General features: G+C 38.7%; 2 long non-coding RNA genes across 2 annotated transcripts in view; both read left to right on the top strand.

The window, feature by feature from the left end:
• The first annotated feature begins 8,965 nt into the window (after positions 1–8,965).
• Positions 8,966–10,225, top strand: LOC135197604 (uncharacterized). The gene is made up of 3 exons (XR_010310627.1): positions 8,966–9,120; positions 9,318–9,490; positions 9,842–10,225. It is a non-coding gene; the product is annotated as an uncharacterized LOC135197604 (long non-coding RNA).
• Positions 10,226–10,682: 457 nt separating this feature from the next.
• The window catches only part of LOC135198044 (uncharacterized), a 226,658-nt gene continuing 209,988 nt past the window's right edge, over positions 10,683–27,352 (top strand). Inside the window, exons 1-2 of the long non-coding RNA XR_010310712.1 lie at positions 10,683–10,844; positions 11,044–11,173. This is a non-coding gene — a long non-coding RNA (uncharacterized LOC135198044). The remainder of the gene's footprint in view (positions 10,845–11,043; positions 11,174–27,352) is intronic.

Below are 27,352 nucleotides of genomic sequence, written 5' to 3'. Positions count from 1 at the left end.
ATTCAATGCTGGTTTGAGGAGGTGAAAACCTAAAAAAAGTAAATCATCAGTGACGCTACTTTAGTATCTTGAAAGAAAATGGAGATGCTCTCTTGTTTCATTGATATAATTCTTCTTTTTCCCGCTTTAATCCTAGCGAGTTATGGCATCTCTCTCTCGCATACACATACTCACAAACATTGCAGTCAAAATCTGGTTTTCAACTAATTACATGACATCAGCGTTGATCCCGTTTCTTGCTTTGATTACTCAAAAACAATCTCGAAGACATTCTATTTTCGTCACGAGTATCCTCTTTTTGATAAAAGAACGATGCTAGACCTATGAAATTCATACAGTAGCAAATGGTTTTGTGGCTATACATCACTATTATAGGGGAGTTAGGATTATTTATATTGAGACTTTATGGAGAAAAGACATAAATTTCGAATTTAGGTTAGATTTTCTAGACACATCTTACACGGCCTCATAGTTTGCACAGTCCTGTGAACGAACCCATACACGTTCTCGATTAAAAGAGGAAGAAGAAGAAACGGTACAAATCCTCCACCCACCCACCCTCCCTCCCCTGATGACCCCAGCGAGAGCGGACAGCTATTAATGCTTCATTCGGGAATCCAGATCTTCCCCTAAATTGGCCTGAAACTTCGCCATATTGAAGTCCGGGTCCAAGTTTGGAGAAGGCGGCGGTAGACATATTGCCTCTTCGACCTAGCTTTCTCCATCGACCTCCTCCCTTCCTCGCCTTTGTCGGCTTTACGGAACAGGGACTAAAGGAGAGGTCCTCCCTGACGAGGACCATCCTTTCCCCTTTCCCCAATCCCCAGACACCCGTCGCCCTTCCAGCCCCTGAACACACCCCTCAGACACACAGGGCCAGAAATCCCGAGAACAGGCAGACAAGGGGAGAGGGGCATTCGGTGTTGACGCGGCTACGGGGGTTTCCTCAGATGTGTAGTTAATTTCGGGAGATTGGAAAGACTCTAACGATCGTTAAAGGAATGCCTTCTTCCTCCGTGTCTGGGAGAGAGAGAGAGAGAGAGAGAGAGAGAGAGAGAGAGAGAGAGAGAGAGAGAGAGCAACGATGCAGGTAGACAAACTGTAGTTAGGGAGTCATTACAGAAGGAGGAGGGTCGCTTTTCTCGAGGAAATGGCTGCGTGGAATTCGTTCGAAAATGGGAATCAGAATTTAGTGTAGGAATCCGAAGTCTCTAAGAGAACACAAGGGAGCATTTTTTCTCAGGTGGGTAGGGGCAGGTTCACCAGGATGGTGATGGGGGAGGGGACCTTCCTTCCGCTAACGTAGAGTCATCAGAATCCTGTTTTTTTTTTTTTTTTTTTCAAAATTCTCCTAGTGTAAGTTCCCAGCCACACCATAAAAAGGCAGGATGAAAAGCTTAATCAGATCACTTAACTTCTGACATTCATTTAGCCACTTCTATACGAATATCTTCATCATCATTCTCATAAAGACTGGGTGAAATAAAATCACTTCATTTCACTCGTCAAGAAAATGAGTTGACTCATTTCCATTGTCACACGGCAGTGATCGAACCGGCGAGGAGAAACAAGCCGCGACCTACATTCCCTCCCAATTACCGCTGATGAAATATCTAAATTGGTCTCCGAAATATTAGAGCTGGCAAAATGGCTGGTGATGACTCTTGTCTTTTGGACACAACGGACGTGGGCAAACACGAAGGGGGCGGACGGGCGGGCGAGATGAGAGACGTATCGAGTGATAAGAAAAGGAGAAGCGGACGAGTGACAGCAATTAGCGTAAAAGGCAATTCCGACGCCATAGCGACGTTGGCCTTTCATTTAGATCTATTAACCGCATAAATCATTCATACTTATTGGGCTGCGTTTCAATTTGGCCGCTGTGGCCTGTCTGCCCATAAGTCTTTTCATAGCAATTCTCGGCTGTGGAAGTAAGAGAATGAGTAGCAAACTTCTGTTCAAAGCAATGCAATGAGAAAGAAAATTAAGTTTAAACTTTAGTCCACACAATTCCTTGAATTCGAAAGACGGTAACAACTTGTAGTACGCCAAATTATAATTAGATTTTGCATTACTAAAAGTGGTCAGACTAATAATATGCAAAACGCTCATCACCTCTTGGCCAAACTAAGCATACAACTATACCCTATCGGCTCCTTCATGACGATTTAAGCGTTGCCCCCAACGTTGCCGGCGCTGCCACATCAAATTAACGTTTTATGGTATATGAAAGCAACATTAGTTATACAACACAAATATAATTGGTTGCTGATCAATTTTTGCCAATTATTAAAAGCCCTCGTAATTTTCTAGCATTTAACAACAATAAAACAAATAGTTTATTCTTAAACGTGCCAAAAAAATTTACGGCCCTGCCAGTTCCTCTCTCAGGTGTTAAGCTGACCTCAGGGCATAAAGATATCAAACAGCCCGTGCCTCTACAAGGGGGTAGCTCAGTCAAAATACTCACTGACTCATTAAGGAGTTTGACAGTCTATCGCCTTACAAAGAACATGGAAGGAACTCCTCGTTCTCGCATAAATCTTCATCCACAGGCTCGAAAAATCGTTCATAGGGTCGTTAAGTACTTTTATAAATAAAAGGCAAACCGTGGACCCATGGTGGATGTTAGAAAAACACTGCAACGCACCTCAGAAGCAACAATGATACCGGAGAGAACAATCAGCAGGATGTCAATGAAATCATCAATTCTTTTCTTTCATTCGTAGTGTGTAAATATTCATTAATTCTTTTCATTCATTCTAAATGTAAATACTTATTCTATTCCCAAGATTAATTTATTTACGTAAATGAATTGTTATTTCAGTTTTATATAGATGACATGAGCATTGATAAATCTCTATATATAGTCCTGGCATTCTTGTGTATTATCAATATGACATTCATGACACAAATAACCATATATTTGTTTTGACAAACACTTATGAAGACTATAAAACAAAAATAGATATTTTCCATCTGGTGTGGCATTCGTGCAAAGGTATCTTGTACGTTAACGATAAAAACTGATACAAAAACAGAGAAAAAAAAATCCGAGTAAATGACAAAGCTGGATCTAAGTCTGTAAAGAAAAGAAGATATAAAAATAGAAAAATGATATGAATACTCTTACTGGAAAGAAACTGAGTACCATAGTATGAATAGATAATAAATTAAATTGCTGCCGATAATCTTATTTATCTAACCTATGCACATTTATGATGCGCTCTCTTATCTGTCCACATACACAATCCTTTTCGAACGTCAACAGCGCTCTGTGTGTGTGTGTGTGTATGTATATATATATATATATATATATATATATTATATATATATATATATATATATATATCACACACACACACACACACACACATATATATATATATATATATATATATATATATATATATACAAAAACAAGTAAATTAAAAATGCGGAACTCCAGTAGCTTGTGATAATCACGAGAAAGGTCCAAAAGGAGATTTAATTAGACCTATATGAAAAACAGAGACCTGGAAGAATGGAAATATTTTCGGAGTGTGGAGGCAATAAGGAACACCCAGAAGTATACTGCTCCCAGGAGACTTTAACAAACGCCAAGGAGGTTAAACCTCCTTGACAGACGCACGGATTAAAAAGGGGTAAATGGGAAGGGTAGGCCTTTAAAAACTCGAGAGTACATTTGGCAACGTAGGGGACAACGCCTAAATCGCCTTGAAGCCCAATAGGTTTTTTTTTCTATAGCTTAATTTAGCGTCCTGACCATATTGTTAGAAAGAGTACAGAGTAGTGTTTTGTGAACACAGAAGGGATCAGTGATTTCTAGATTTTAAGTCAAGAGAAATCAGTTTACAGCATACCAAAATCGCCTAGCACACACACACACAGGTTACAGTTTACCAATATTGCCTATCACGCACGCACATGCACGCGCGCGCGCACACACACATATATATGTATATGGGGATACAATCCACAATGAAGTAAAATCCTCTTGTAGTTTAAAATATATATTTCTTGTACAGGATTAAAGTTTTCGACCATCAACTGTGGTCTTATTCACTAAAATGTGATACGTCACCTCAAGGAACTAACAAGTAAGAGCACAAACATTTGAAAAAACAACGGTTAGGCAACAAGCTAGTTCATATTACGCATGGTCAGGCGGTTGAGCCCTCGTTCTTTCCAGAATTCGTCTTGATCTTCGTGGGGGAATGTTTCTATTGTTAACTGCTTGTTCTCTGCTGGTTGGGTGGTTTGTTGGAGAAATGACCTGAGTGGAGTAAACAGGAGAGGAAGCACCATCGTTATTGGCACATATATGTGCCAGTAACGATGCTGCTTCCTCTCCTGTTTACTCCACTCCACTCAGGTCATTTCTCCAACAAACCACCCAACCAGCAGAGAACAAGCAGTTGACAATAGAAACATTCCCCCACGAAGATCAAGACGAATTCTGGAAAGAACGAGGGCTCAACCGCCTGATCATTCATAATATGAACTAGCTTGTTGCCTAACCGTTGTTTTTTCAAATGTTTGTGCTCTTACTTGTTAGTTCCTTGAGGTGACATATCACATTTTAGTGAACAAGACCACAGTTGATGGTCGAAAGCTTTAATCCTGTACAAGAAATATATATTTTAAACTACAAGAGGATTTTACTTCATTGTGGATTGTATCCCCATTTACTTAGAGGTACGACATAGTACCTGGCTTCTGCATATATGTATATATTCAAACATCAATCTACAAATATCTTTTACCATCAAATTCACTCAACCTCGGAATAAACAACGAAAGGATATGCAAGTGAACAGGATCTCTGTTGCCAAGAGGACTCTAACCACTGAATGACAAGCGTCACTTCAAGTCTTGTCTCCCCAACCATTTGATGGCTCAAGTCCTCGTCGTGACGGATCGCTCATCACTTTTCTGATTCCCCTTCATGTCATTCCCAGATAGAATGATTTTGGTATTAAACGACATTTGTAGCATAATGTTTGTGAATGTAAAAAATGTTACGGTGTATGTAACAAAAATGTGTGTGCATATAAGAAAGAATACATTTCATGGACATGCGAAAATTAGCAAAGCCAGAAAAGGCTTTTATCCAGTGTGTAGTTAAAGACAATAGCAAAGTAACAAAAGCGATTACTCAGACAAGTACTAAACTCCGCTGTGAATATATGAATATATTTACATATATATTCAGAGTAAAAAGCATTTCGCACCAAATCAGTTCTTGCGAAAAGGAACGATCCCGTTGATATGCTGTCACAAAGACGAGACATCCCATAACTAACTTTGTTTGTGTCAACAGAAGCACAACTGGGATTTACATAATACCCTCCGTCTTGCTCGAAGATGGATCCCAGGTAACCTTTGCTGCAGGGTGCTGTTGCTTTCACGACGAGACTGCACACGCACGCATGCAGGCACAAATACACACGAGCATATGTATATAGGTGTGTGAGAGGGTCCGGTAACTTGCTGAGAACCAAGAAGTCTTACAATTCCGAAGAATTTTGTTTCCAATTTCGCACTGCTCTGTAATTTACGGAACAAAGTGAAACCAACACAATGGCTTACAAAATGAAGTCTGGCGTTAGTAACACACTTGTCACTACCCTCCGGAATGGACTTTGTTTCAGGGCAAACACGACACACACACGCACGCACAAGACGAGACGAATCCAGTGGAAGGGAAATAATGGATAAACGAAGATTAAAGGTGACTTCGGAATAAAAACAGACACTTTATCCTAGACACGTCAAAAGGATACCATACTTTTTGAACTGACAAATGCGAGACTGAAAGACATTAGCTACAGGTGAAGGAATTTCCTATAGAGTAGATGGAAAACTGAATGAAATTTAGAATGTATGGCCCAAGGCTAATCGCTGGGGTCTATGAGGTCATTCAGTGCTGAAAGGGATATTGACAGTCGGAAGGTTTAAAGCTGTAACAGGAAGAAAACCCTTCCAGTTACATTATGAAACAATTGTCAGGAGAGGGTGGAAAGTCAGATGGGAGAAAGAGAATATGTACAGAGGTATAGTAAAAGGAATAAAAGGGGTTGCAGCTAGTGGCTGAAGGGACGCTGCAAAGAACCTCAAGTAATGCCTACAGTGCACCGCATGAATTGCACTGACGGCGCTACCCCCCTAGGGAATGTAGAATAGATGGTAGGTTAGCCGTTAGTTGTACTACTCATAACTTCCTTTGTGTCCAGTCACGAAGTCTGGTAAATTTTGGTGAGGCTTTATTTTAGCAGGGGACTTATTTATTTTTTTTTTTTAAACCCTGTATAATAACCGGTTAAAGGTTTAAATTTTAGTGCCCAAGCTGGAGTCTTAGCAGGTTGACGTATGGGGATTGGGTTCCCTCAAAACCTCTATTCATACCTCACACAGATTATAAGGCCGTGCTGCTAATAACATCCATCAAACCATGAGTAAAGTTGGGATTGAACTCGTGGCTACCACATTATGGATTGCAGGTAAAACTGCTGATTTTTTTTATTCTTCTGTTAACATCGCTGCAGTTTATTTAGGTATTATTGATCTGATAACAACGTTCAAGCATTTAGATTTAGGTGGCACTTACGCTCATCTTATTTAGCTGTTCCTGTGGCTAAAAATGTTCACACACACACACACACACATATATATATATATATATATATATATATATATATATATATATGGTGAACGGTATGTAGACTCCTGGTTATTTGATCCCGTTAATTTCACTCCCGGTGAACTGAAACCCGGTTTCTTTAACACCCGGTAATTTGACACCCCACCCCCATTTGGTGCTAGTGACGTCTTATCCCCATACTATTATTTTCCATATAGTAATTCGTATGTATACCAGGTTTGGTTGAAGTTGCTCTATGTGTTTCAGTTATGCTATGACATACACACACATACAGTATTAACATACACATACACACACACACACACACACACACATATATATATATATATATATATATATATATATATATATATATATATATATATATATATACACCTATTTATTTCAGGATGTTACTCAACATTTACAAGATCAAGAAAACACTGACGATGGCTCAAGACCAATATCTGCAGCAAGTGGTATACATTTGAATCTAGCAGCCTAGCACCCAAAACTGAAGTACCACGACGATCTGCATGTATTAGTTCAGCTGAAAGGGAATTATGAATAATAGGGGAGCATATGCCAACAATCAGACGAGATGACGAATTTGATGCTGCCAGGAAAACGTATGCGGCTAACCTCAGGGAGCTCGCATCTAACATGCAACTTTTGGCGGACATACTTATCAGTAATTCCCTAACTATTAACAGTAGGATAACAGAGGAATCCCCTGATGAATCACGTCCTTCCACACCAAACGCAAACCTGACTGATTCGTTTATACAAAACCAACCGGGTTACGTTGATTTTACTTATGCAGCTCAGCCATGAACAATCATAGGTCTAAAGTTTCACATTCATATGGAATAGTGTGTTATTTCATATATCATTATATTTTACTTATTCCTAGGAATTACCTATTTTTTACACTGTTGTTAGCATAGGCCTAAAGGATTGTTTTTATTTTGGCCAAATAAATATAAATCTTATTGATGTTTTATCCTACCTTCATGTAATCCTTCTGCAGTGCTTTCCAAATTGTTGCAAGTCTCGGGAATGATTGCACAAATTTTGTTTGGAAATGATAACAGAAACTTGCCTAGTACGGTAGCATGGCTCTGAGTCTTTCATGAGGACTTATACATATTGACATACAAGTGTCATTTCTTTTTATAATGGTGTAAGAGGTGAAAGTATGTGCGAATGGATTACATTGTCCATTCGCAAATAATTGAACCCGTCTCTAATCTCATTCACTAGTATTGTGTGAGAATGTAAATCTCTTTAAACAACAATCCTTACACCATACTCCTGTAACGGCTGTACGCCTTTTCTGCTTTTTATTACTAAGTTAACTACGATAGCAGCCATAAAAAAGGTAGTCCATACAGCTCCACCTCCTCATCACCCAGCGGAGGTTCTATGGCTGTAATGACTAATGTCGTATTGCCACGACGAAGGCAGAGAACTGAGGACAACGACTTTGACTCGAGTTGACACTCCAACTGACAGTTCTGCTTTTTTCATGCGGACGCACATCCGTCGAATGGTCGCAGGTGAACTAATAGGTAAATCCGATAGTGAATGCCCTATCTTACAATGGAAAGATAACTTGTGGGGGGGGGGGGGGGGGGGGGGGGGGGGGGGGGCGAATGCCCTCCCCAGACCACACAATAAAGGGCCCCATACACTGAACAATTGTATGAAAGACTGTCTGAACGATCTCCGTCTGAACAAAGATTTTGTTTCGAGAAGACAAGGCATCATCTCTAAGATGAGACGTGCGCGATAGCATTATATCGGCACACAAACACATTGAACGACCTGTGTATGACAGACCTGGTCGTGACAGATTCCCGCTGAGATCGTTCAGACACGAAACTTGCATTGAGACAAGCCCATACACCGTGTTTTTGCGAACGATACAGACAATCGTTCATACAGTCGTTTAGTGTATGGGGACCCGAGGTATATAGAATAAAAGAGCCATTCTATTTACCTTGTGGGGACCCTAACGTTCAGGTGCGTCTGCGCATGTCATTGTCATTTCGGCGCTGGCATGTCGGTTGAGATGAACTGTTTTCTCAAGTCGTCTGCGCAGGCAGCAAAAAAACAAAAAAACTATGCGGGTTGTTCACATTAATATTCTGGCGTCCTTGAACAGGTCGATTGAAGAGCCAAACCTTCACAAGTTCACAGATACGTATGTAATACCTAACCGTTGGTGGGGGCCAGGACCCGCGAATCCTTGGTGGCGGCCTTTTAACTTGTGCGAGCTCTCTCGAGCCCCGTTTCTATTGCTCATGTGCCATCCCGAAATTGGCGGGATTACCATTTCAGTTGTAACTTGTAATTGTCACCTGACGGTGAAGTGTTCGTTACCAGCAACGTTACGTAAAACTGCCTTATCTCTGAGATCAGCTTTAAGCAGAAAGCGTCCATTTGCGGGAGTGACGAAAGCTTATCCATTAAACGTGAGTATTAGAGAAATTTTTGGAATTAGATGAAAAAAATAGCTGTACTTTCTTGCGAAAATAGTGGCAGTCCTCTTGCATTTTCTCGGTTCCGCTAGAAGTTCCATGGGCGGGATGAATAGACTGCTTATAACACAAATGTTTTACATACTGTTAGCATTTTGATATGATTTTTAACGATCATCGTTTATTTCCAGGTTTACGATCAAGATTGTGCTCATATATGTAGGCTACAAGTCCCCGTAATACTGTTTAACGGAATGTAGGCCTAGGCCTAGTGCATAATACGTACCACCCAAGCCGCAATTCCAGAAGGGTGTGCTCCTTTCACTGTATAAATAATTGCAGTGGAACTCGCATGTAAATAAAGGTAAGCTTTTCTGCAGAGCATTGTATTGATTTTATTAGACTTTGAACATGTCTGCTTTATTTCCAGGTCCACTTAGTAGCCTAATTGGATAGTCCTTATTGTTTTATAAATAGTTGACATGTTAATACTCGATAACTACTCCGCTTTCATACTGACTTTTCTAAAATTGCTTTAGGTTGATTATGATGGACTGAATACACATATCAAATACTCCTGCATAACAACTATTTTCATTAGCAGTGATTATAGCTTTTACTGCTATTAAGTAGCTACTGGATATTCGTAACGAAATTCACCTCGTAATTTAGGTATGATAAGGGACTATTTTAAAGTACTGTTTATCTGTTGTAGGTTGCCTTTAATGTCTCCACGAAGTAGCTGACTTTCACCATGATATCATCAGTCACGAATTCGATTCCGTACCGAGGTCGATGTATTAGAATCCAGTTCGATAAAACCCATCGCACCTCTGTTTGCATGAATTATGCTATATTTCATTCCATCTGTCTGCTCACCCACGAAGGTTTTAGGTAATTGTAACATACACAGCTTGTCTCCAGTGGCTGAAATTAATGTCTTCGATTTCGTAGTATGATCAAGTTGCAAACTGTTCCCTCAGTAATATATCAGAATGCTTATTTATGCGAAGAATCCTCAGACTAATATTGATCATAAGCAGGCCGATTTATATTACCAATGTAAAGGTAACAATACAAGCACAGGAAAGATGAACTTGTATACAATAACGTAGGAAGATCAAACACGGACGATGGGCTTTCAGTAATTTATGTTTTATCTTATTGTAGGTAATTAAAAAGACGTCCGGCTATGCGAGGGTGATAAGCAGTATTTTGATAATAGTCAAAATAATAAGAAATATAGTCTATAAAGCCGTCTTGGGTAGATGAAAAGAACAATTCTGCAACATTGGCTGGAAATTTCAGTTAATGCATGGCAATGGTATTGCGGTATAATTTGCATATTTATATAACTTTTCTTATGTATACAAATCCTTATAATACTCCAGTGAATATGCAATTTTAAGAGTACTTTGCCAAGTAACTTAACGAGCAAGTTTGAAAAACCATTAAGTTCAACTGGCGGGATGAGTACACTGCGGTTGTAAACTAATGCTTTACATACCGTTAACATTTTTATATGATTTTTAACGATTGTTTATTTCCAGGTTTACAATCAAAGGTTGCTCATATATGTACAAGTCCCCGTAATACTGTTTAACGGAATGTAGGCCTAGGCCTAGTGCATAATACGTAGCACCCAAAGCCGCAATTCCAGAAGGGTGTGCTCCGTTCACTGCATAAATAATTGCTGTGGAACTCGCATGTAAATAAAGGTAAGCTATTCTGCAGAAAATTCTGTTGATTTTATTAGACTTTGAACATGTCTGGTTTATTTCATTGTCTGATGTAACCTCAATTTCCAGGTCCACTTAGTAGCCTAAGTGGATAGTCCTTATTGTTTTATAAATGGTTAACATGTTAATACTCGATAACTACTCTGCTTTCATACTAAATTCTCTAAAATTGTTTTAGGTTGATGGTGATGGACTGGATACATAAATCAAATACTGTATAACAACTATTTTCATTAGCAGTGATGAGAGCTTTTACTGCTATCAAGTAGCTACTGGATATTCATGACGAAATTCACCTCGTAATCAAGGTATGTTAAGGTTCTGTTTCAAAGTCTTTTTTTCTGGTGTAGGTTGCCTTTAATGTCTCCACGAAGTAGTTGACTTTCACGGAGATACCATCAGTCACGAATTCGATTCCCTACCGAGGTCGATGTATTTGAATTCAATCCGATAAAACCCATCGTTAATGCTTGGCAACGGTATCATGGTATAATTTGCATATTTATTTAATTTTTCTTAAGCATGCAAATCATCATTTTAGGAGTACTTTGCAAAGTAACTTATTGAGCAAGTTTGAAATATCAACTGAGTTCCCATCATTGTGTCGATAACACATACGTCATGAGGTTAGCCTAGTCTTTATTCTTTTCAAGGCAATGGAACGATACTAAGGTTGAATAAATAAAGGCTAGAATGAGGAAGTTATTTTTGGATGTGAAATGGTTAAAAGAACACGTAAAATGAAATATCTGGCGAATCGATAGTATTACACCAGCTTTCGCTTGCCAATGCTTCGTGTTCTAGCGGTTTTCAATATCAAAGACTGGCGGTCTTAATATTAAAGATTATTTTTCCTGTTTTCGTACATGGATATAATTTTTTGTATCAAAGAAATTATTTCTATATTCATATAATGAAACTGTGAGTAAAATAAAATTTGAATGATAAGGAAATCTTGTGATCTAAACAGTTTGTGAGCAGAAGTTCGGTTGTGTTTAATCTGAATAGTCTGTTTGATACTATAGCTCGTCTTTCGTGATTCTTGTATTGCTATATTATCGATACAAGTTGGTATGTTTCTGATTTATATAAAAAGGGACGAAGGTTCTTTGAATATATTAAAAATAAAATAAATTTATTGAAGAAATAGTTTAATATTTACAACAAGCCAGTGATATCGGAAACGTTGATTGTCAGCCAATCAAGTGCTACCCACGCGCGTGTGCCACATCATCACCTGTGGGTGGACAGATGAAATGAAATAGACTATAGGCACAGTATTTGGTAATTAAACAACTGTGACTGGTGTTCTTGTTCGTTCGTATGGTGCTTTTACGTTGCATGGAACCAGTGGCTATTCAGCAACGGGACCAACGGTTTTACGTGACTTCCGAACCACATCGTAAGTGAACTTCTATCACCAGAAATACACATCTCTCACTCCTCAATGGAATGGCCGAGAATCGAGCCTGCGACCACCGAGGTGGGACGCTAATACCATACCAACCACGCCGCTGAGGCGCTTCTGTGACTGGTGAAGCGCCATCAAGAGAAAGGACGGGCTTCGATCGGTCTTTTGCACGGACACTTAACGCGCTATAGTTCTGGAACTAGTACGTTAACACCCAGTTCAATAAATATATGTGTAACACCTTTACAATATAGGAACGTTTTCAGCGCGTGATATGGCAGCTTTAACTACGTCTGGTAGTTCATCTGGTTAAACTGTAGGTAACGCGTACTGCAACAATATAACAGAATTTTTTCTTTATAACTTTAGCAAATCATTGATATGCAACTCACACACACACACACACACACACACACACTACACACACATATATATATATATATATATATATATATATATATATATATATATATTATATATATATATAGCATACATATATATATAGATACATATCTATATATATATATTATTGATATATATATGTATATGTAGTGTGTGTATGTATATAATGCCACATCACTGATATCCTGGAGTTCTAAAGAACAACTTCGTTCTTTTCAATTTTTTAATCTTCATTTAAAAACCCGCTGTCTGACAACTGACGATCACACTCCCAATCAAAGAGGCCTTATCCCGCCGACCCCAACCACCAAACTAGCGCCTCAGTGACGTGGTCGATATGGTGTTGGGTACCACCTCGGTGGCCGTGAGTTCGATCCTCGGGCATTCCATTGAGGTGTAAGAGATGAGTATTTCTGGTGATAGAAGTTTAACTCTCGACGTGGTTCGGAAGCCACGTAAAGCCGTTGGTCCCGTTGTTGAATAACCGCTTGTTTCATGCAAAGTAAAAAACACACCATACAAACAAACAAACTAAAGTGACTAAACTCACCGTCAGCCACCTATCGGTCACTCTCTGTAAGCCTCTTCCCCATTGGCCAACAAGGACACCCTCGCACCCACCCACCCCCTCCCCGCCTTTCCTATACTTGTTGATTGCGAGAAATTGGCGGAAAAGTTAATGAATGCTCTTGCAGATTGCATACTTGATGTAACGATGTAAGAATTATGAACAATGCAAGATGTGCATGTTGTTGATTACAAACGTTTGAAGAGTATATGGTAATCATTTTCCCCTTTCATCATATACCTTCGAAAACATACAAGTTTGTATTGATATAACATATTTGTTTAGTTTTGTTCTTTTATCCAGATGTGGTTTTCTTATTTTGATGCCATAATTGATTTTCATGAACGGTGGTTTTTCAGCGTACTTTCTTCTTAGGAAAATTTAGTCACGAGTAAGTTGTATCACTGATGTAGTAAGGTCGGTAACTGCTAATGGGAACTTTTTTTTATTATTGTCACAAAAGGCGACTTATGGCCCTCTCATCCTAAGGCAACCGCCGCACCTCTCTCTCTCTCTCTCTCTCTCTCTCTCTCTCTCTCTCTCTCTCTCTCTCTCTCGATTGTTAGTAATAACTGCCATTAAAAATATTTCGCTAATAAATAATGGAACAGATTTGAACCAACTCAAATGATATGCATTCGCTGAATCTTTGTTTTCCCTTTTGAATTTATATCAAAAGACATACGGCAAACGTGTCTCCCCTTCAGAATTATTCAGATTTAAAAGTGGTTGATCGAGCTAGCAATGGGGTAGTTTCTTTTTAACGGTACAGACTACCCTAATTAATGTCTTTTTATTTTGTAAAAAAAACATTAAGTTCTTATCTCTAAACATTTTTGGCTCATTGTCTTTCTATTGAGTGGTTATTTCTTACATTAACTGGTTTTGTGAATTATATTTTATTTTGGCTGGTTGCTTATTTTCAAATGCCACTGTACTTCGCATGGTCCTTTCTTGTATTCATATAAGAGTCATTTTAATTTGTAATAGTTATTTACTGTATTTTGCGTAATTTTCTTCCATGTTTGTAGCGTCAGCTTTACGTTACGGTCTCGTTTTTAGTCGTTTTACCTTTAAGTAGCCTCCCTCAGTCTAGAATTCTTAGGCGTATCTTTTTCAGGTTGGCTTAATAATATTTTTGGTGATGTATGGATATTGTTCTTTCAGTGAAAATCGAATATTTTAATTCGGGTAAATCGTCGCAGTTTTAATGAGTCACTGATATTCTTTTGTAAAGAAAGATAAGGGAAATGGACAAAAGGGTATTGTTATAACATTTGATAACATTTCTTGTGGGTATTGTGTATATGAAAGTCCAGATGCCTCTGAAATGTTTGTGTTTTGTTTTTAAGGGCAAATTTTCTCCTTTTAGAGTATACACCTTGTAGTACTCCAAGTAATTTAGAAATGAAAAAGAAGAGGTATTCGATAATAATTAAAGAGGGAGTGCAGTTGTCTCTTAGAAAGTTAAATAGGCCTTTTTTTCTTTTTTTAGTTGTTATCGTTTCCAGTTTTCGTTGTGAAAGATAAACAAGAAAGTACGCATTACTCAAGGTTCTTTGCAGTGTCCCTTCAGCACATAGTTGCAACCTTTTTCATTCATTTTTTTACCGTACCTCTGCTCATATTCCTTTTCTTCCATTTAACTTTCCAACATCTCATGACAATTGTTTTATAGTCCAACTGCGAGGTTTTCCTCCTGTTAAACCTTTAAAATATTTATACTTTAATTTCCCTTTCAGCACTTGGCCTTGGCCTAAGTTTTTATACTCCTTTTCCTCTCCGAAACAGAAAAACACATTGCATTTTCTACAAAAGTTTGTGAAAGCAACTATTCTCCAGCCCATGTCTTAAAGCAATGTAAAGTAATGTAGTTGATTTAAAAGAAAAAGAGAACTCATTTTCATCAATCGCAAGTTAGAGTAAGATAAAGACTTAACAAATTAAACTAGCAGAACTACAATCAAGATAATTAGAGCATAATATTTGCCAACTACAGTCCTATGGTCAGAGAATCTACTGAAACAGTGTCATCACTGAGCTGCAAATGATGAAAACCTCCTGCTATCAAAGTAATTCTAACGATAAATTCTAATTTAGTGCCGAAACTTGATTAGTAAAAGCGGGATTCATAACTTGTCAATATAATTTGTTTATTGTCTTTTTATAGTCAATCCTGCCCTGTCAGAGCTAAATAAATGAGCTCTGTGGCTCAGTTAAACTACGTATTAAAAAATATGCTGTTGATGGTTTTATCCATTTTGCATCGAATTGCTCTGTGAAATTCTCCAAACAAAGAAGAATTCTGTGCGTTCTTCGTTAAGAAAAGAGTAAATAGAATTCACCGTAGTAAATATGTAAATGCACAAAGCGAAAAATTAATTAACCAAAAATCAACGAGAATTTTAGCGTCCGCTGCCTAAAAACAAGTAACGTGACAGATGTGTCTTTTCGGTGGGGTGCTAGATTATTGAGAACATGTTGGGATTCTCTGCTTGATTGATTGATTGAATGATTGAAACTGGCCTCACAGCACCAAAGGCAATCGATGATACCTCAGTGGGGAAGGGTTTAATGTCATGGTTTGTGTTCGGTTTGTGCAGAAGGGTGCGGGTTGGCTTATTGGCTTCATTTAACCAAAGTGGAGGTGGGTGAGGGCGAAGAAGGAAAAACTTCATATATATATATATATATATATATATATATATATATATATATTATATATATATATATATACTGGATGGATTATATAGGCTGCTGATGATGTCATTTTATTCTTTTATTTTTCCCTCGTCGAGTTGGCCTGTTTTATGTATTCAGCACTGAGTTTGGGAGATAATTATAAACCATGTGTAAAATGGTATGAAAGGAAGTCGAAATAAAAAAAAAAGGTTCTGGGCCGTTTTTACGTACCGAAAGAATGTCGTTTTAATTCGCGAAACAGTGCAAATGTTAGACAAGAGAAAATTACAATATACGTTAATCAAAAATAGAGCTGCAGTCGTGACGAGTAAATTGCGCCTTTATATCATGTGCCGTTATAAAGCGAAATTAGCTTTGTCATACAATACTGTTTTTGATGACAGAGCTGCCAGCGGTGGGCCGCTGTTGCTTCTGCTGTTATTGCTGCTTTTATTAGTGTGCAGCAACTGATGACGCAACCTTTCATCAGTGGGATCCTTTTTCTCTTACGCGCCAGGATTTATGATTCTCTCTCTCTCTCTCTCTCTCTCTCTCTCTCTCTCTCTCTCTCTCTCTCTCTCTCTCTCTCTCCTTTTCTTTGTATATTTCTATGGCAGGTTTCAGATAGATATTGTGATTTTCTATCCCAGTTAAATACTTAGGCATATATATATGTATGTACATGTATATGTGTATATATATACATGTGTGCGTGTTTGTACGTTTTTTATCGTATGCGCCCTTACTTTTTTACAACACAAACATTAAGCTACAAATGTCGTTCAATATCCAGTTCGCTCTACTTTCTGAAATATTGTCGGCGATGAGGAATTATAACTGGTGAACGACTGGAATCAGCGACTTTTAGGGTTAGCTGAAAATTGTTAATCTGCAATGTCGGGCGTTCGATTTACCTAGTTACCGAATCGCTTATTAGATATGATACCCCGTCGGTGATATTACCAAGGTAGAGCGAATTGGTTATGAAAGGACATTTGCAGCTCAATATTTGTGCATACTACATTTTATATATATATATATATATATATATATATATATATATATATATATATATAATATATATATATATATATATATCATAGAGGCCAGTGACTGAGATACAAGCTATATATATATATATATATATATATATATATATATATATATATATATATATATATATAGATATATAGCTATGTAAATTTGGGGCATATACTTTCTTTTGCAATTCTTTTTGAAGACAAGACATCTTTGGTAGAGGCTATCTTTTTATCTAGACTTTGAATCAGTCTGTACTACTATTTCTCGTCAGGCAAGCCGGTCAGAATAAGGAAGAATTATTTACGTTTCTTTCCATTTACTTAATATGATTAGCAGATCAGTCCCCACCTATCGACGGCGACTTTCAGGATTGGATTACATATATATATGATATATATATTATACATATATATATATTATATATATATATATGTATATATATATGTATATATATATATGTATATATGTATATATATATATTATAAGTATATATATATATATATATATATATATATATATAATATATATATAATATTATATATATATATATATATATATATATATTACCAGCGAAGGGCGTTGCCTCGGACTGTCTCTATGGGAAGTTAAATATGATGAGTCTCCAATTTCCAAGAAATGTCACAACGATACATATTATCGTCTATTTATCACAGTAGCTCGGCCATTACCCTGGCTAGCCCCTGCCTAGCCATAGCTCACATAAAACAGCTTATATATGAAACACAGTGGCCGGCTTAAAAAAAAAATATAAGTAACTGCACGTCTCTGGCATTATAAAGTAATGTCTATCACGCTTCATCTCCCATAACACTTGGGGTATAAATTTTCTCATTTTGGATTCTTGAATATCCTTCTTTGTCTGCAACTGGCTGCACAGACTGTAGCAAGCTGTAGGAAGGCGGAAATGGGTCCTCCCCTCCCTGTATAAGACTTCTAACTAACGGCTTCTGTAGAACCCAAAAGCGCTTGTAGGAATCTCTGGTAAGACTCGCAGAAACGAACTCTCGTAAGTACCCTGGCAAACGACAGCAACATCTCTGCACGGCTGGTGGGCGTCTTGCTAGCGTCGGGGAACGACGATTATGGTGTGTTTAAGTATGTCAGTCAAGTCATCGGTCAATCAAAAAAGAAAATTAACCCCAGACATACTACTTCTATCAAATAATGACTTCAAAAATTCCCAAAAATATTAACGGAACGTCTCCCAATTAACTCCATTTAACATGACCACTAAATCACAACTCGCAAACAAAAAATATTAAGTTCTCTAACTTAATTCTCCAAACTCACACACTAACACACAATCCAGAACTCACAGTAACTCCACGGACTTCTGCATTCACATTTCAAACTCGAAAGTTCTCACAAGTAAAAAAAAAAGTAAAAAGGTAATGACCCCAAGAAAAAAAAAAAAGTCACGTAACAAGCCCAGACCCAAAAATCAAAAATGTTCTCTCAAGCTCTGATATTACAGCAACCCACAAAATCAGTAAAAATTTCCAATGTTTGACGCAAGAACTCTTCACTGCTCACATAATTAATTACAATGAGATTTAATGTCAAACGCCCATTTATGTAATTCACAACGTCCAACAAATTACATCACCCGTCCAAAAAGAAATGCTATTTAAATCTGAATCCCCAATTACATCTCTCATAAGAAAAGGAAAAAAAATAAAAAAAAATAACAAGAAGTGAACTTCCCCCATCACAAAACACATAATATATGCATGATATACACAACCCCGCATTTTCCCCAACAAATGCAATATGTATAGCTACGGAATTTTTGCCCATCGGAACTATTCAATTGACCGGACACGGCCAGAAAGCAACCCCTTACACGCGCATTTTCATGAAATGCTATGGTCAACATTTCCAGATATTGAAAAACTATGAGCAATCACCACTAGAGGAAGTGAGTCATCACACCGGACTCATCACAGTACTGTCAGCAAAAAATCCTCTTGCGGACATGTATGCTCGAACTGCAACATAAAAATGTCTAGTCAGACTTCCAACTTCGGAAACTCATGATTCTCAAAAAAAAGGTCTATACTGACACTAAGTAAGCACATTTCACTAAATTATCTCCAGGATATGACTAAGCTGCTCAAAATTTGCCTCGAAGACTTATTTCTCACATGATATTGCCCAATTATATAAAAAATTATCACCTATCTGGGATAAAAAAACTACGATAAACTCGTAATTCGGCAATTATATGCCTCCAAAAATAACATCTCCACAGGACCACAATGCAGTAATGCCACTCGCCTCCAATTAGTCACGAAACCAAAAAGAAACACAGAACTCTTCTCTTGGCATCATAAACTCCCAGAAAAAAAAGTCATAACCACAAAAAAGGTCACCCCCAAAGATCAACTTTATCCACCTTATATATGATATATATATATATAATATCCTTATATATATATAGATTATAAATATATAAATGTATAAATCATCATCTTAATAATAAACCACTCCGGTGATAAAATATTTCCTCCATTTAATTAATAACCCCACCACACCATATTCCCTCTTATTTCACCAATAACCACGCGTATATAATAATATATATATATATATATATATATATATATATATATATACATACATACATATATATATACTAGTTGGTTACCCGCCCTACGGGCGGATCCCAGCTAGATTGGTCCGTGTAACCCAGAGCATAGTTTATGAAAAGAAAATAGATAAATCAAGCCCCAATTGAATACAGTACCACGACCTGAATTGTGATGAATGCAAATCTGACAAAACAAACATCCTTAAAAATGAATATCAAAATGAATGAGTTCGCATTTTCTCGAGCCTGGAATCTTTCTGATCATTAGATTCATTTGACCTTGCTCCTGAAGCACGCGAAGCGGCCTCGGTTTTTCGTCCAATCCTTGTTCTTATCTTAGGTGGCATTTGTACGTTGGACTCCAACTGCTGCTGCAAAGGAAAAACAATAACAACTCAACCGTAGACATACACACACATACTCACATACGCACATCAGGACTAAAACAATTGTCATTACTGGCTTCCCTACTGTGGTAAAACTTCTTTTGTCGATTGATGAAGTGAAATGTATTTTTAACTTACATACACTGATTTTCGAAAATCCACCTTTTGAGCACAAAGCGGAAAAAAAACTGGACACGTGATTGATTGTGATGAATTCAATGGAAGAATTAACACGAAAATGCCCCTGATTTTGATGTATATAGAGGTCCTTATGAGCACGAAACTGAAGAAAACTGGACACGTGATTGATTGTAATGAATTCAATGAAAATCCCCCCGATTTTCATGGATAAGGTGAAGTCAAGAATATCTCTGTTAATTAGCATAGGAACATTACTCAGCTAATAACCTCACAGAACGGGGGAACTCAGCGTAAACAAAATTCATGTTGCTAGGGCAAGTGTTCCCAATTATCATGATAAGACTGAAATCTGCCGCAAAATTAAACGACTGTACATGGTTTCTAGGAGCGCGGAATAGTAGTAATCCACTTCTGTAGAAATTTTGGGATCCCGGGCTCCCGAACGTAGGTCTCGACCTTCCCGGGGTGGAAACCCATTTCCGATCCGAATCTCAGTCCCGTCAGACCGACGGCCCAGGTGCCCATACCAATCATACATACATACATACACACATTGCCAAATATATGATATATATATTTATACACACATATACATACATACATACGTATATATATATATATATATACATCCCCATAATATATAATTAATATAGATATACATTATATATATATATATATATATATATATATATATATATATATATATGTATGTATGTATGTATGTATGTACATATGATATATAATATATAGATACATACTATATATATATATATATATTATATATTACATATATATGCGTGTGTTTGTGTGTATTATTAAATATAGGAATTTACCAATCCTTACTGAAAAGCATATTCATCTGCAGCTTCATATAAGCGACTCGCTAGTGTTTTTTACTACTGTGATGATAAATTCGTAAAGTAACTAAATCTACGGGCATAACCATCCCCGTTTCACACGGTCAGAACGAGCTCCGTTTCAGGGAATCCTTCTCACACCCACCCGCTTCGGAGGGCGGGGGGAGGTGGGATGAAACCCCATTATAACGTAGTCTCGACCTTCCCGGGGTTGAGAAACCCATCTCCGATCCGAATCTCAGTCCCGTCAGACCGACGGCCCCGGGCGCCCATACCAATCATACATACATACATACACACATTGCCAAATATATATATATATATATATATATATATTATATATATATATATATATATCATGTATTTCGGAGAAGTTCTCAAAACCTGACAATATATACAGGAGAGGGCATGTGTAAAGAACAAAAGTTATTTACAGTGTTTCCTGGTTTAATGACACTAGGATTTATATATTATTTTGACTCCTGCTGTCTGGAGAGAATTAAGATTTAAGATTTCGCCACCTGCATATTTCTTTGCTGTCACGTTGAGACTTGTATAGTTCACAGTTGGTATGCTACAAATGTCTTGGAGTTCTCAATAAATTATTTCAAATAAGTCCAAAGAAAACTCGGTTCCGAGACGGTTGCGTCCGTGAAATATTGCAAGTTCCTTAAATATCATGGCAATATTTTACATGGAGACTATCACGCTTCTCAAGTTATAATTCATCCTCGAGGCAAATGGGACGGTTCTAAGGCATGGGAAAGCGTTGACGATGATGTTATCTGTAATATATGTATGTATATATATATATATATATATATATATATATATAATATATATATATATATATATTATATATATATATATGTATATATATTGTATATATATATATATATATATATATATATATATATAATACGTACATAGAGACCCCTTACACACATATATACGTATGTATGTATTTGTAAGTATATATGTATATATATTATAATATTTTTATATATATATATATTGTGTATATATATATATATATATAATAATATATATATCTATATATATATATATATATATATATATTATATGTGTGTGTGTGTGTGTGTGTGTGTGTGTGTGGTGTGTGTATGTGTATGTGTATGTGCGTAAGGGTAAAGTAGTCGTTCCACCATGTGTGCTGCGTATGTAAAGTTAATATGTTTTGTAAGACAGTGACCAGTGCTACTTGTTTAATTTTTTTTTACTCTGGTTTAGACCAATTTAAAGCTTTAAACTTGTAAAAAAAAGGGCTGATTTATCGTACAGTTCCACGTAGCTTCATCTCATCTGCCTCTTGTTCAACACCCTTCCCTCTCTTCAGTATAGGATCATCTGGTCTTTCAATATTCGGGTCAAGTTACCAAACATCTAACTCAAGTTTTGGCAATGTCAGCAGACATATGCAAGTCCCTCCCTACCTTGTAGTAGGTCGTTCCAAGTGAGACTGGGATCGGAGATATTGTCGACCCAAAGAACGGAGATGTCAAGGTTATGAAAAGCTGATGTGGTCAATTTAAGCATGAATACTATTTTCATGTCACTGAAAGGGGACGAGATAGTGGCTCATTGAACTGGAGAAGTTTCAAAAAGGACAAGGAAGGAAGAGGGGTGGTGGGGAGGGGATCAAGGTACTATCAAGAACTCGGGGTAATATCAGTTCAAGATTTTGTGAATGTTAGCACTGTAAAGAAGGGTGAATACCCTTTCAGCGTTAAGAAGACCATGTTCTTCATGTGAAGAAAGGAAGTGTGCAAAATAATTGACTGTTGCTCGTGTCTGATAGTGGTTACACGTCTTGTGAAACATTGATATCTTCATCATCACCATCACTAATACCTGCGATCCATCTGTACCAGGAACATGAATAGTATCTCCATGCACATTAGTTGTACCATTGCAAGTTATTGTATTACTCTGCCTTTAAAGTGACAACTATCGTTTATTTCATAAGTACATCAGTTATTAGGAAAATAACTTTACCAAAACTAATTGCGTGATAATTTTGTTCATCTAAATTCGAAGCAATACATCCTGCCTCTCGGAAAACACTTGAGTAGACGGACAAAGCATTTCCTCTGTTATGAAATAAATATGTATATATATATATATATATATATATATATATATAATTTATATCTATATATATATATAATATATAGATATAGATATATATATATAATATATTCTATATCTATATAGTTTATATGTCGCCAATCCTGGGAGGTTACTCTTCCTTAAAACAATAGATCTCAAAATGGCAGCAACCCAACGCTTGCAACTTGATTAATCTGACTGGGCGGATTGGCAGATATAAATAGAAAAGGAAAAAGGAATCCTACTTGAGTAGTCTTATAACAGAATGCTTCAGAAATAAGGATTTCAAACATACTCAGATGAAACAATTAAGCACTATAATTCTCAATAGGGGTATCAGAAGAGTGAATTTTATAATGAGTACTATCAGTCTCTGTGGTACTTCAAGTTTACGTTAAATCACAATGTAAAACAGTACACTATTGCCGATTAGCAATTAATAATACCACAACTAAAATTAGTACACTAAGGATTACGAACTGGAATAGCTTAAAAGATATCACAATGTACAGTGGTAAAACACGTGCAGCAAATGATTATCACTTTGGCACTGCAGATATGGCACCCCAGGGTCTTCCTGGCAGTTTGACTTGAGATGGCTCTATTGGAGTCTGAGAATGTGGGGCACACAATGGAGCACCTGCAAGGAGACTGCAAGATGTACAGTCATGATAAGAGTTCGAGATTGTGCAATGCTTATAACAACTATAACACTATGACACTGATGTATATCACAGCAGCAGTTTACTCGACTTATTCCACAATGGGGAATTGCGTGGCCAGATCTTATAGCAAGCAAGGAAACACACTATTACAGGGATCAATACTAAAAAAGGCTTTAAGGAATTTTGGGAATTAGGACAGGGAATTTGACAGCAAGGAAGAACTGAATGCAAGATAAAGAGGTGAATAATGGCAATCAGTTGCGGTTTTTTTACTTTATCTCCTGGAGTGACTGTCGTGAGAGCCTGAGGGATGTCAGTCGGCTGTGGGGCTTCACCTTAGGGCATGGGCGAACTGAATTCTTAAACTGGGAGCTAAGTGATAGGAAAGCAGGTAGGAGGAGCTCGACAGGAGCTCGAACTCGTAATGGCAGCAGCGTACTACTCTTGGGCAGAGTGGGGTTCTCAAGGTCGAGGCTACGGCAGGCAGAGGTCAGGAGTGTAGTGAGCAGGGAGGGTCAGGGCAGAGGCCTGGCATTATTGGCACTGTGGAAGTGCAGACTTCTTGTGTGACACAAGACTGGACATGAATGTTGGCAGTGTTTGGGACTTGGTTGAGAGTCATTTCGAGCCTGAGACATGGTTGGCGTGAAGCTAGGACTGGATACCAAGGTTTCTGGATTTGAACCGAGGATCAGCTGTTGTGGATACTCTTATATGTCTTGACCTATATGGTATGGCACCACGAGGGTATGAACTCTGCAGGGGAGGGTATTTGAGTTAGGGGTTTCACAAACCCCCCCCCCCCCCCCCCCCCCCCCCCCCCCCCCCCCCCCCCCCCCACCCCCCCCCCCCCCCCCCCCACCCACCCCCCCCCCACCCCCCCCCCGCTCCCCCCCCCCCCCCCCCCCCCCCCCCCCCCCCCCCCCCCCCCCCCCCCCCCCCACCCCCCCCCCCCCCCCCACCCCCCCCCCCCCCCCCCCCCCCCCCCCCAGTATCAAGATTTTAAAAGCTGGGTTAGGGAGGAGGTGTACTTGTCACAGAGAGAGAGAGAGAGAGAAAAGGTAGTGATTGCCAAAGCTGACAGGACTGCACCTGAAGGCTTGCCAAATGGTTCAAAGGTCAATCAAGGAACTGACCAGGGGGCGAGGCTGGAAACATTAAGCTGGGTCAGGGAAGGTGTGAATTCTTATGCTCCAATAGCTACTACCCGACAGGCATTGTTAACCTTTGAAGAGGTAAGGGTGTGTGACTGTAAAGCTATTTGCAGGTGTGGGTCACGCCTTGCTCTGAAGGGATTGGTTCCTTTGGAGGTGTGTGACAGATCATTTACCGTCTAGAATTAGAAATGGGAACACTCCCGGTTTTATATTAATGACTCAAAAGTCAAAATACTCCCAATGGGACTCACGAGCTACGACTCTGGGAAGGACCTCACACAGATAGGGAAATATGTCTGAGCCAAGTCTCAACCTTATGGTGTGGGGTCGGTGGTGAGTGGAACTTTTTACTTCACCTTTCTTATTTGTGAGTGCAGTTCTAATTAAAATTATTGAGACTGAGTATACATATGCCATTATTAGGCAATCATACTCAGGATATGCCTTCCCTCACACAAAGATGCTTCAAAGTCTTTCGGTGTTGATCACCTGCAAATATCAATTTCTAACAAGGGAGCAAATGGGAAACTGGTGTGATGGGAAAATGTGTGTGTCAAGCCAAATACCAGCAATCAGACACAAAATAATTCCATTATTTTGCTTTAAGCAGACTAGCTTGTATCTTATGTTAGTAACTACAAATTCTCAATATATAAACCTATCGGTTGTTTCATCATACTTTCATCCCAAGATTATATGTTACCAAATCCCATGCCTAGGCTAGATAAAAGATAGGAACAGAAGGGGACTGAAAGGGATAAGTGGTAATGGACCTGGGACTTCCTGATGTGCGTGATAGTCTGGTGGCAATGTGGGGACCTCAACTGGCAGGTCTCACACCCTCCGCCACTCGGTCTCTGTCGAATGGGGATTGGCCAGGGTAGCATGCGGTGTCCAGTGGTGGTGGAGGATCAGTCCGATAAGTCAGGACGTTGGGCAAAGGTCTAAACCCAGACAAATAAATTGGGGGCTTGCAAATCACCACAGGGTCCGGTTCTAGGGGTTTGAGTTCTATTTGGTGCATTAGATCCCATTAGATAATGGGCTGGACGGCTGAGGGCCTGGATACTCGTGAAGGCTGTGGTTAGGTATTCTGATGCTCCCCCACCACAAGGGGGTCTCGCTCTCTACAGTTTGGGGTGCCTCTTTCAAGGAGACTGGGATCTGTGTGAGTAGATCCGCCCCAAGGAGGAGTTCAGATTTGTCCAGATGGAAGGTAGCTACCCCTATCGTTCATGTTTAGGCCCGCTCTCCCACCTGAAATCTGAGGTGTACCATGGGTACCCGTGTCTTCCGACCATCCATGCTGGTGAAGTACATGGTTTTCCCCTCGATTAACAGGAGACCAGGGTGCAGCCAATCCCTTCTGATCAACAAGATGTGGGCTGGGAGTTCCCTCAAGGCTTGGAGGGTGTGGTAGTAGTGCCCCCTTGCTCACTAGCTCAGACGGGCTCCATGATGTGATACCCCATCTCATAAGGGGCACCATCCATGGGGTGCCATGGGTACGAAGCGAGCCATCTATTCCTGTATCAGAGATCAGGAGTGTCGCCTGCAACGATATTCGGGAGCTAGGCGATGGTTACCTCAACTGGCACTCACACCAATGAGCACAAGCTGGGGAGTGTCACAAAAGGGACACTCAAGGAGGTAAGTGGTGGTTACCTCGACTGGCACTCATGCCAGTAAAGCATGAAACTTAATTTGGACAGGCATATGTCAGTGATACTAAAGCACAGGTGCTACAGGCACGGAGGCAGTATCACTGGTGGTGACGCACAAGTGCAACTGGCACCGACGGAGACACAGAAGTGAACTGGCCCTCAGCCAAACATTAAACAGCAGGGGTGTCAGTGATGGTGACACAGAAGTGAACTGGCACTACTTACCAATCACTTAGGCAATTGCAAAGGAGTGCAAGCAATTGTGTTAGAAGGTAGAGGCACTTTCACCAATGTAAACAATGATGGTGCAAATCACAATATGCAAACCAAAAGGTAAAAAAACGAACTACTATCTTGCTGCTGTAAAATTGGTTTGTACTTGGAATGATATATTCGTGTTGGTAACTCAGAGGTTGTACTTAAGCTTGATGGGTGAGATTTCAAGATATTTCCACAAGTAAATACCAAAAGAATATTTCACAGGGTGCTGCTAATTCCCAAAGTAAATCTTAACAGAGTCTCCAAACATCAAAATTTCGGAGCATCCTCACAAAGTTAACGACTGACGGCAGGGAGCGAATGTGAGAGTGAATTCCTAAAGGGGTGTGGGAAAATCCTTTAAGAAAAGGTCAAGGTCACTATGTTAAGATGACAGCTAAGTCGGAGCAGATGACACAAAAGAGCTAGAATTCTTGGACGAAAATTTTTATTAAATATCTCAAATACACTGACTTAAAGACAATGGGGTTGACCGGAAAGGCATAAATGAAAA

Source organism: Macrobrachium nipponense, chromosome 21 (genome assembly GCF_015104395.2).
Source record: "Macrobrachium nipponense isolate FS-2020 chromosome 21, ASM1510439v2, whole genome shotgun sequence".
In the NCBI taxonomy this organism is placed as follows: domain Eukaryota; kingdom Metazoa; phylum Arthropoda; class Malacostraca; order Decapoda; family Palaemonidae; genus Macrobrachium; species Macrobrachium nipponense.
The sequence above is the reverse complement of the archived record's forward strand: the minus strand, read 5'-3'. Positions and strand labels throughout refer to the sequence as shown.